This window comes from Lolium perenne, chromosome 4, assembly GCF_019359855.2.
Source record: "Lolium perenne isolate Kyuss_39 chromosome 4, Kyuss_2.0, whole genome shotgun sequence".
Taxonomy (NCBI): domain Eukaryota; kingdom Viridiplantae; phylum Streptophyta; class Magnoliopsida; order Poales; family Poaceae; genus Lolium; species Lolium perenne.
Window position 1 is genome coordinate 235,910,605 of NC_067247.2, and position 10,745 is coordinate 235,921,349.

Consider the following 10,745-nt stretch of genomic DNA (forward strand, 5'->3'; position numbering starts at 1 on the left):
GCCGGTAACCCCGTGCCGGCCCCTTGGTCAAGCGCGCGAATCAGGCACGCCGGCACCTCGCGAGGCTGAAAATTTTGGGCGTGGGAGCCGCCTGTTAGCCACACATCCCAAACGTCGACGCCAGAGGGGAGTGGCAGGGCCGATCGTCAGCGGCACATTCAATTTTAACCTAACCGTCGCCTACCTCGCGACGGGAGTTATTGGGGCGCAGCGGCAGTGCAGTTTCCGCAGACGCGTAGCGAACCGTCCCGTCGCGTCTTGCTCTTCGTGCCGACGTTAATGAGCGCCACCGCTCCCTCGCCTCCCTCCGGTCTATAAAAAGGGCCGCCTCTCATCGTCCCTCTCACACACAAACCCTAGCGCCTCTCTCCCCAAGCCTAGCTGCCACCATCTGAAGAGACGATGCCATGTCTGATCGAGGCCGAGGTCGTGGTCGTGGTCGCGGCAGAGCTACACGCTCGCCATCGCATGCGACGCCGTCGTCTTCATCGTCGGATCTGCATGAGGAGGAGCAGCCGGTGGAGTTCGAGTTCGTCGTCGTCCTCAAGGGCGACCCGCACGCCATCCAGAGGCTGCCAGACACGTTTGCCGACTTCGTCGTCGACGACGAGCTGGGCTCGCTGCATCCGCGGGAGGCTGCATGCGGCTGCTGCCAGTGGATCGTGGACGTGATCTACGACGCGCGCGGCAAGATGTACCTCCACATCGGCTGGGAGAAGTTCGCGCGCTACGACCACCTCGAAGCCGGCTTCGTGCTCATGTTATTCTACCTTAGCGACAGGGACATGAGCGTCAAGGTGTTCGACAAGACGCGCTGCCGCCGCCACTACCACGGTGACAACGCCAAGGAGGACGACGACTGAGTATATTTTCTTCGCAGCGAAAATTGGCACGCATGTTTCTGGATGTTCTTCCTCGAAAGAACCAATAGGGGCACTGTGACCAGCTGAATTTTCCAGTTTGGGTGACTGGGTGTGCCCTCGAGTGTTCTTTATTGGCAGCGAACACACGAACCCCGCGATTATCGGCCTAGTTAGGTTTAGTTATTTTGCAATGTTTTAGTGTCAACCATGGTTCAAACTATGTATTAGTTTGTGGAAAACCATGTTCCAAACTATATCTTCGTGTAAACCATGTTCACAATTATGTATTAGTTTGTGGAATGGAATGTTTCTTCTCTTTATTCGATTTGCTATGCTTTTATTTGTGATTTTAATTCAAAACATCTATCAGGGCTGCTGGTTTGGGGGCGTCGGTGTGGGAATAGCTCTCCCAAATAGAGGATGCAGTGCCGACGTCCCCCATACGGAGGTGCCGGCGCCTCTGCCGGCGACTATTTAGGGGGTGCCGATGGAGATGCTCTAACAATCGAGAATAATTCGAAAAATGCTTATCCCAATCCCGTCTCCCCGTAAGTAAATTGCAAAAGGCCACCACAATTATGTGGGAATTTCAAAATTCTGCCACTTTCTAAAAAAAATTGCAAAAATATACCAACATTTCCTTGGTTGTTTGAAATGTGTACTAATACTCGAATTAAGTGTTAATGACGATTCTGACAAGCATGACCCACTATTAAGGATCTGCCAGTGAATTACGACTCACATTGGGTGATGCAGCCCGTCCTTCGGTCTTCACCGCATCATGTGCTTCATCGCCAACACGTCACGCAAAGGTGAATCTTCTTCTTTATGTGTTCCTACAATTTCCTATGTTGAATGGTATGCTACTTCATACTCTTTCATATGTCGAGAGTGGATTTGGTGACCGGGTGTATACGTGAGCACGCGGTCTTTACCGTTGGATCTGCTTTAAGATACTAGCCTCACAAACGGAGCCAAACGGTGTCAAACCTCCTTTTTCTAATCCCTCTCTCTTCTTCTTCCTTTCCCCATAAGCGAAATAGTGCCCTCGTCTTCTACATCCCCTAGATCGAATCAGTGTCCCCGTCTACGATGTGGACGCCGCCAGGCTCCTCGCCTCCTTCAAGGTCTTTGACGGCGTGCGCGTCCACGGCATCCAGCCCCGCGGCTCGCCCCCCGCCGACGGGCTCGCTGTCGCCGTGTTCGGCGAGAGGAGGGCGAAGCTTCTCAGGAGTGGATTGGGGGCATCAGCAGTGGATTTGGTGGGGCGGACGCGGTGGATTTTGGGTACTGACGGCGCTCGATGCGGTGCTGCCGCCAGGCAAGAGGCGGGTGGGGATTGGGTCGGAGGGCGCGGTGCCCCGCCGGCCGGGAAGAAGAACGGCCCGTCACTTCTTCGGCGCCGCCCTCGACAGCTCCTCGTGCACGCCACCACAGGGAGCTGCCGACGTCCGCCGGAGCAGCTCCTCGCGAGCGCCTTCTCCCCAACCGCGGCAATGGCTGCGACCAAACGTGGGAGTCTGTGCGGGCACGGCTACCTACTAGAAATCCCCTGTTTTCTTCTCCGCCTTCAGTCTATGGCGCGGCAAGCTCGGCTATATCTGGAATAATCGTCCCCACTCGAGCAGAAGCTGTTGGCCGGAAAGGAAGGTGATTATTTTTCCTGCATTCAATCCTCCCGATTTTGCTTGCAGATACAATTTGAGTTTAGTACTAGCGTTCCGCGTTTTGGAAAATCCGAATTCCTATACTTTACTTATGAAGAATTTGTATGTGTGGGACTATGTAGCAAGTAATTCGTGTTTAACTGCTTGAATACACATCCGAATCTTGTGACTGTTTTTCTGTTATGATGCTTTTTACCCGAATTCTGTTTGTCCAGGCCTAGGGGACCTGCAATCCCAGATGAACCCATCAGTGGGCGAGGTGGACGACGATTGCGACATGGCTATGGAGCTTTGCCACATGCAAGAACCCCAGAAGCTTGGTGTGCTTCGGTTTGCTGATGAATGGCGTCGTAGGGCGCTCAAGTAGCGTGCACCGTCCCTGCTCTTACACCGGTCTACAGCAGCTAGGCGATGGCGCGCGGCTCTCTCACTATCTAGCGCGCGCACCGTGGTTGGAAGGGGTTGCCTGTCCGTGGCTTCCTCCGGCGCTGGCGCGGGAGCGACGGTCAGGGGCGCCGTCATCGTGGACCGCGGCGCTGCTAAAGGCTTCTGGAGCTGCACACACGCGGCGATGGTTCTGGCAACAACTCAATTTGGACGTGCCCGCCGCTCTTCGGCGCGTCCGTCGCGAACTCCGATTGCTGTATCCGATTTTTTTCTTTTCAAAGTGGATGGATATGATGCAGAGAGGATAAGCATTGGGTTGGGACGGGATCCGATTTTTTTTCTTTCCAAAGTCGCTTCGACTTGGATTTCCACTGGGGACTACGATGCGCGCGAGGGAGAGGCCGCCGGCGACCACACGACTCGTTCCTACCTCATCATTAACAAACGGCACAACACACAGACGTTAGACACGTGTCGAGTAAAGACCGCGTGCTCACGTATACACCCGGTCATCAGGTTTCTTTTGTTCATATGTCTATGATAGGGATACCTCGACAAGTACGGAGGGAAGGGAGGATGGCACGGATGCCCGAGGACTCAAGCCTGAGGTCACAGAAGCATGGAAGAGGAGAAGGAAGAAGAGCCGGTGAAACCGGCGCTCAAACCGACACTACCAACCTCCACGCCGAACCAGGTGGATGCACGAGCCGGCGCGTCGGAACCCCTGCTGAAACATACCGTCGCCACATCCGACTCCTCCAAACTTACCGCCGACGAGTGCTACTTTATCCCTTTTGTCTTGTACCTAAACTACCCCTCCTTTGTGGCTCCCTATATATAGTCCCCCCTCCCCACCTAGGAACCCTAGAGTTAGGATGAACTAGAACTTAGCTTGTGTCTTTGCCCTGTAATATTGGTCTTCCTTGCTTTTGTGGGAGAATGAAGAATCTGTTGAACAATTATCTGTATGTGTTGCATGTGTCAATGGAAGAACATGTTATGTATCATTTATGGCATCATAGTATCCTTACTATTGGCCACCTTTATATCATAACCTAGTTTCTTATCGATAACAATAGAAATTGGAAAGTTATGAACTGAAAATTGAGAGGGATAAATTATGAAAAGAAATGGTTGGCCCTTGCAAATAAAATTGATGAATTAGGTTGTGATATTATCTGCTTATAAGAAAAAAAGGGAATCCTTTGACATGGATTACTTCAGAAAACTATGTCCTAAGAATTTTACCAAATTTGAATTTCAGCCTTCTATGGGTGCCTCTGGTGGTTTGATAATTATTTGGAATGGATCCCTTTTCACTGGTACTCTGGCATTCAAGAATGAGTTCTGCTGGAATTTGTCTAAAGAATCCTGGATCTTGACAAACATTTATGGTCCATGCCAGGAAGATAGAAAATCCATCTTTATTGACTGGTTAAAAATGTTGATATGCCTGATCAAACAGATTGGTTAATTATGGGGGATTTCAACTTCATTAGAAAACCCCACAGATAGAAACAGACCCGGTGCTGATATAAATGATTTGTTGTTGTTTAATGATGCAATTAGTTCTCTAGGTTTCATTGAATTACCTCTCAAAGGAAATAAATTTACGTGGAGTAATGACATAGGCATCCCCAATGGGCCTGCCGAAGATGGTACCCGGGGTTTTACTGAAGGCCCACGACCCGAAGATTATAAAGCCCGGATGCCCAGTCAGGAGATAGTTTGGAAAGATAGAATTGTATTAGGAATATTGATTCGTAACTATTACGGGACGGACTCAAATAGTCTCCGAACTCTGTAACTTGTGTATCACGAAACCCTCGGCTCCGCCTCCTATATAAGGGGGAGTCATGGGATGAAGAGAGGATCAATTTCATTGTCAACACAACCCTAGTTTTTTAGCAGTCGAGTACTTTTCCGGCTGAAACCCTCGAGATCTACTTGCCCTCTACTTCCAACTAAACCATAGTCTACAATCCTTAGGCATTGACAAGTTAATACCTTGTCAATTGGCGCCATCTGTGGGTATTAGAGGCGCCAAGAAGCTGATCTCGATGGCACGTTCAAGATCATCGACGTCTTCGGTGGCAAGCAACGCGATGGATAGAGGTAAACAGATCGAAACTGATCTAGTCGATTTTGTTCCTCATCCGCCCTCCCGTTTGGATGCATATGCGTATCTGGAGGAGCCTATGGAGATGACGTTCGGAAGGTTCCACTTCCGTGTCGGAAGAGAAGGATCGCACCGTCTCGAAGTTCCGCTTTCGTCGGGATTGTCGGCGGTCGATTCCGATTTTTCGGACTCATCATTCGAGACAGGCGATGAGGAGATTTCTCCGCCACGCTTCGTCAGCACTACGAAAAGCGAAAAGCTCGCCAAAATCTTCGGCAACATGTCCTTCGAGTCGTCTGCGGACTCCAATATAAGCAGCGACTCAAACAACATCGACAGCTTCAGCTTCATCGACAAATCCATTACTGTTGGAGCGGTCTTCGCCGATCTATACGATGGTGTCACCGATCCCGACAAAGGTCAAAGTTCAAAATATCATCAGATCTATGCAATTGGAGATACAAGTCGACCACAGCAGGAGACATCAGAGGATTTCGATAACGCGGGAAATCCGTACGTCGATCCCGCTGATCTTACGCGAGGCTTGGGAACCAAATATGTCGGGCCTGGAACACGACAGATGGTGCAATTTACGCAAGCAGTATGGGATAGAGTTGCAAGAGCTACTGATGGCATAGAGCCAATGACTGTAACTGCGACAACTGAAGAGTTGCAAGCATATCAATATAGACTCGCCCGTGCTAGGCGAGAGCTCGAGAAGCAGAAAGTTGAGCTGGATAGGAGGCAAGCCGCGGCTTCTGTGTCAAGCCGAAGAAGGGCAGAACTCAGTCGACATTTAGGAACTTCGGGATCCAATCACGGAGCAGCCCGTAATAGGGGAAGATCTAGGCTGCAGAACATACCCGAAGCAGAGAGGGAAAATCTGATCCAAAACCTCGACATGTCCTTTATGTCGATAGACACAAGGGGAAACATTATTCCCAAAACACCGGAAGCTGGATACATGGCGACTCAGGCCTTCATACTGGCAAATAGACCACCTCCCGGAGATCCGAGGGAAGCATTGTATAACATGGCTATGGCAGGAGTTGGAGTCATGGGAACAGCGTTTGCAAACACAGGTACACCTCCTGAAGGTGCTCCAAGGCAAAATAGTCGAAGACCAACAGTGGTAGGACAGGATCAGCCGAGAACAAGCGCGGCAAGAAACACATCGACACAGGCGCGAGTTGATAGGGCACGGCAAGAAAGAAGGGAACATCGGTAGTCACCAGAAGACGACGAAGAGGAGTTGTGCGGGCTCCCTTGTTTTACTCGAAGAGTTCGCAAAACGCGAGTTCCATCCGGTTTCAAGTTACCTGACAATTACAAGAAGTTCGATGGCCTGCAAGATCCAGACGATTGGCTAGTCGATTATCTGGAAACAGTGAAATTGACGAGAGGAACCAAAGCAACTGCCATGCAAAGTATCCGAGTGCACTTAAGTGGAGCAGCGCGATCATGGATCAAAAAGTTACCACCTGGATCTATCGATAGCTGGGAAACTTTTGAGGATATGTTCGTAAAAAACTTCTTATCTACATGCAAGAGACCCGCGTCAATAGAGCAACTGCGAGCCTGTAGACAAAAGTATGATGATTCAATGAAGACATATATTCAGAGGTGGAACATTATAAAAAACTCGGCGGAAAACATATCTGATGAAAGAGCGATAGATGCGTTCGTCGCCAGAATTCGAAGGAAGGATCTAGTCGAGGATTTGGGAAGGACTAATCCAAAGGCAATAGCAGCACTGATGGCGATAGCAAATCGCTGGGCAGATAGAGAAGATGCGGTTCACAATAAACGTCATAGGTCACCCGAGGATGATCGAAACCGAAATAGACGACGATTCTCCCGCCAGTTCTCCGACTATGACGGTCCCGGCCAAATATCGGCTGGCTTCCGAGGAAATAGTGGAAATAACAATCGAGATGATTATCAAAAAAGTGGAGAACAACGTGGTGACTACAGGAATAGTCCACATCCTAACAGGCAAAATAATGGTCCAAGGTTCCAGAGGCCATATATATCTCCCGAGGATATGATGAACGGATCATGTCAAATGCATTTTTATCTCGACAACAATGGGAAGAGGCAGTCGGGACATCTACAGAAGGATTGCCGAACTTTCTAGGCATTGAACAGATATGCAGGGCACGCTAACGCGCATGGAACACATAGGAACCCTCAAGGGCCAAGGAGTGAGATACACCTTCCACCCCCTCCCGCGATCACGGACGAAAATCGACATCAGTTACAAATAGCGGCGGCTCCACACCCACCTCCTTATATCGACACCAATGGCGCGGTCTCGATGATTTAGAAGGCCAGGCCATCCAACAGAGCTCAGAAAGTAATTTCACGACAAGTGTTCATGGCAGAAAAAAATGCCTCCACCAACAATCGAGTACCTGAATTGGTCGGGACAAGACATTGGCTTCACCATAGCGGACCACCCATAGCAAGTTCCTCGACTAGGGAAATCAGCATTGATCTTACCAGTGGTGATCGCAGGATTTGACGTTTCACGAGTATTCATAGATGGAGGCAGCAGTTTAAACCTCATGTACGCGGATCCATTGAGGAAAATGAACATATCCGTGGCGTAAAACCAACTGACACACGTTTCCATGGTATCACACTAGACAAGCCAAGTTATCCGCTGGGGAAGATCAATCTCGACGTTCAGTTTGGAACTCGAGAGAATTACACGATAGAAAGGTTGGAGTTCGAAGTCGTGGATTTTCCATCGCAGTACCACGCTCTATTGGGACGACCAGCCTATGCCAGGTTTATAGCGGTACCACACTACACATACTTGTTATGGATACTCCCTGGACCCAAGAGACCGATTACAGTAAAAGGCAGTTTCGCGCTAGCTGATAAGTGCGACAAGTATTTTCATCGACTGTCAGAGACTTTCGGGATGCAAGCAGAGTATATGGCGTCAAGGCTAACAACTGACTATGATGTGTTGCCGGACGTAGGGAGGCCACTCAAGGAGCCAACCTTTGACACTACCAAAGATTCCAAGGAGGTGCAGATCCACACGACAGATCCCAAGAAAACGACATACATTGCAGCAAACGTGGACCTCGCATAGGAAAGCGCGCTCATCGAGTTCCTCCGTGAGCGCTGGGAAATCTTCGCATGGTGTCCAGCTGACATGCCAGGAGTACCCAAGGAACTTGCCGAGCACCACCTCAACTTGGATCCAATAGCGAGACCAATTAAACAACCTTTGCGGCATTTTTCGGAACCAAACCGCAAAGTTATGCTGTCAGAAATCAATCGACTCAGAGAAGCTGGCTTTATCAAGGAATTACATAGAGAGGCCACGTGGGTAGCTAACCCAGTACTGGTCCCGAAGAAAAACACCAAAGTCCTTCGCATGTGCGTCGACTTCACGTGTCTCAATATAAACATTGTCCAAAGGATCACTTTCCCCTCCCAAAGATCGATCAAATTATCGACTCCATGGCAGGCTGTGAACATCTTTCCTTCTTGGACGCATATTCTGGTTATAACTAGATCAGATTAAAAGAAGACGATGAGGCCAAGACAGCTTTTATAACACCTTATGGCGTGTTCTGCTACAGAACAATGCCCGTTGGATTGAAAAAAGCGGGAGCAACATACCAGCGAATGATGCAGAAGTGTCTTGCCACACAGATTGGCAAGAACGTCCAAGTATACATTGATGATGTTGTCATAACAACAAAGAAGGGGTCAACCTTGATTGAGGATCTGAAGGAAACTTTCGACAACCTTGACAAGTTCTGCCTCAAGCTGAACCCGACAAAATGCTCTTTTAGCGTTCCTGCAGGGAAACTCCTTGGTTTCTTGGTTTCAGCAAGAGGAATCGAGGCCAACCCAGAGAAAATCCATGCCATCGTAACGATGCGGAAGCCAACAAAGTTGAAGGAAATACAACAGCTGACTGGGCGAGTCGCAGCTTTAAGCAGATTCGTCGCCAGGCTGGGAGAAAAAGCGTTGTCGTTTTACTCTTTGATCAAACAAGGAGAGAAGTTCCAGTGGAACGAAGAAGCAGACAGAGCTTTTGAGGATCTCAACCGAACAATCTCGACACCGCCAATCTTGGTGCCGCCTAAGGAGAAGGAGCCTCTCCTGTTATACATCGCAGCCACGCCTCAGGTGGTTAGCACAGTCCTTGTGGTCGAAAGAGAAGAAGGAAAACTCCACGGAGTGCAGCGGCCGGTATACTTCGTAAGAGAAGTTTTATCGCCTTCAAAACAGCGGTACCCGCAGTACCAGAAGTTAGCATATGGAGTGTTCACAACCGCAAGAAAACTGCGACACTATTTTTCAGCGCATCCGATAATAGTGGTCAGTGAGGCGCCTTTATCCAATATATTAAACAACCCAGAAGCTACGAGGCGTGTCTCCCTTTAGGGAATAGAACTTTCCCCTCGGGACATCACATATGAGAAAAGGAAAGCAATAAAGTCACAGATCTTACCAGACTTCATCGCAGAGTGGATGGAGCTACAAAATACGGGACCTCCAGATTTGTCAAGAACTTGGACTATGAACTTCGACGGGTCCAAGAGACTAGAAGGAGCTGGAGCAGGCGTGATACTAGTATCACCTCAAGGCGACAAGTTGAAATATGTGCTACGGATGACGTTTCCAAACGCATCTAATAACGAGGCGGAGTACGAAGCACTTATTCACGGGATGAAGATGGCAAAAGCTTGCAGAGCAACTCGATTAAAAATCTTTGGTGATTCACAACTAGTGGCTCAACAGGTGATGAATCAATGCGACGCAGTCAATGACAGTATGATAGCATACAAGGAAGTATAAAATGAGCTCGAGAGGTTGTTCGACGGGTGCGAAGTAAATCATATCAGCAGGCTCAGCAACGATGAAGCCGATGTTCTTGCAAACATCGGGTCGCAGTGCCTAGCAATACCACCTGACGTATTCTGGGAAGAGATAACTGAAAGATCAACCAAGGCGAAGAAACAACAGAAAAAGGAGAAGGATGAGAAAGCCTCGGGGGCTCCAGCAGCACTGGAAGCAAATACATCGGAAGGTGAGGAGGAAACACACGTGATAATGATGGTACAAACTCCTTGGATGCAGGCTTATGTATCGTATATCCTGAGAAAAGAATTACCCGAAGATCCAGTTGAAGCAAGGCGAGTTATCAGGCGTTCGAAAGCCTTTACTGTGATCAAAGGAGAAATATACAAACGAAGTATTTTGGGAGTACTACAGAGATGTGTCACACCCGAAGAGGGAAGGCTTATTCTGAAGGATGTACACGAAGGGGTGTGCAGACATCACGCAAGCAATTGAGCCATAGCAGCCAAGGTTTTTAGAGCAGGATTCTATTGGCTAACAGCAATTGAGGATGCAAAGGACATAGTGTGTACTTGTGATGCATGCCAAAGGTTTGCCGCGAAACCTCATTCTCCGACAGCAGAGTTGATGCCAATACCGCTGTTATGGCCCTTTGCTCAATGGGGCCTTGATATGGTAGGAAAATTGCACAAGGCTTGGCTAGGAGGATACGAGTATATGCTTGTAGCTGTCGATAAGTTCATGAAGTGGATCGAAGCAAAGCCGATAAACTCACCATATGCAGCATCCGCAATCAAGTTTATCAAGAGTATCGTTTTTCGATTTGGAGTTCCTCATAGCATCATCACAGACAACGGCATCAACTTCACATCCATG

The 10,745-nt window shown here is 49.0% G+C and overlaps 1 long non-coding RNA gene across 1 annotated transcript; it reads left to right on the plus strand.

Annotated features, from left to right (window-relative positions):
• Positions 1-1,611: 1,611 nt before the first annotated feature.
• Positions 1,612-3,258, plus strand: LOC127332556 (uncharacterized). Its single transcript, XR_011743416.1, has 2 exons — positions 1,612-2,513; positions 2,746-3,258. It is a non-coding gene; the product is annotated as an uncharacterized lncRNA (long non-coding RNA).
• Positions 3,259-10,745: the final 7,487 nt, after the last annotated feature.